Consider the following 1345-nt stretch of genomic DNA (forward strand, 5'->3'; position numbering starts at 1 on the left):
ATTCAAACAGGGGGGAGTTTTCCCAAACGTAGGGAGAACCCTGCACCTATCTTTTTGAACACTTCGACAACTTTACACCATGTATTTATGCATTTATTCTTAAAAGTCTTGGCACTACCGACTGTCGGTCAACTCGAAAGCTTATTGCTACTTTGACCACTACGCACATTCACCTTAAACCTATCGATTCTATAATATTATTTATTTCTCTCCCTTTTTACTACTATCTGAAATTATCTGTACAAATGAATGAAAAGTGCAAAATAAAATGAATCTGAATCTGAATCTGAATCTGATCTACTGGTGTTTCGTTTTTAAATGCGGTTGCTCTGCTTATGTGTATATGCGTGACATCGCCCGAAATGTACTAGGCTGAATCATAGCTGCCTATGTGTTTTCTCTACATTTCGGGTGGCGTCACACGTATACACATAAGCAGAGCAACCGCATTTGAAAACGAAACACCAGTAGTGCTAAGACTTTTAGGAATAAATGCATAAATACATGGTGTAAAGTTGTGGAAGTGTTCAAAAATATAGGTGAGATGGCCATGTAGATAAATAAGTGTTAAAAAGCCTGATCATTTTCCGTTTTGTGAACCATTTTGAGTGGAACCTGTCGGTACCCGGTGGTGTTACGAAATCTGTGCGAGAATGTTCTATAGCCCTGCGGCAGTTACTGAACGCGGGCTATAGTACTAGAGCTAGGCGAGATTCAGATTGAGACCTATGTCATTTTCGTAAATGTGGGGGTAGTCCCTTTAAAATCGAGAGGGGTGTTGTTTGTTCATTTCGACCGAGAAACGTTATGTGAGTTCACCGGAAGTGTGTAAAAAACTGCGTTGAAGCGACACTACGGTACTCACCCGTTTTCGAGTGTCTCACCATTGCTACTACTACTAGTCCGAGATTCCTTTGACCAATGCCCACACTGACGATTTTGGTGGATTTGGTGTGGGTTAGGTCAGAGCAACTTGCCTATACAAAACGTGGAATTTCTCCGATCCCGCCGAGGATCGCTGTTTCATCGCTCCAAACTCACAATTGGGGCTATCAATCGGCCATCCATCGTCCAATGCACTTGCGTACTTGTGTAGTTGCGCGCACGTCACCTGACGTCACGTATTGGACGATGGATGGCCGATGTCGGAGGGAAATTGTTAGCAACAAATTTTCAAATCGAGATACGACTAAGCCATAGGACGCCGCACATAGATCGAAAACTGGATAACTTATATTATATGCTTGCTCGCGTTGGTAAGTCCTACACTTTTCAGTGCTCGAAATAAGCGTTGTCCGGTTGTCCGAGACAACCAGAATTTGCGCCGGACAACCTAACCAATCTG

The 1345-nt window shown here is 43.0% G+C and overlaps 1 protein-coding gene across 1 annotated transcript in view; it reads left to right on the plus strand.

Annotated features, from left to right (window-relative positions):
* Nucleotides 1-1345, plus strand: part of LOC106816107 (G kinase-anchoring protein 1-like) — a gene marked incomplete in the record, with an annotated part of 20682 nt that overhangs the window by 1090 nt on the left and 18247 nt on the right.

This window comes from Priapulus caudatus, unplaced genomic scaffold (genome assembly GCF_000485595.1).
Source record: "Priapulus caudatus unplaced genomic scaffold, Priapulus_caudatus-5.0.1 Scaffold1287, whole genome shotgun sequence".
Classification (NCBI taxonomy): Eukaryota; Metazoa; Priapulida; class Priapulimorpha; order Priapulimorphida; family Priapulidae; genus Priapulus; species Priapulus caudatus.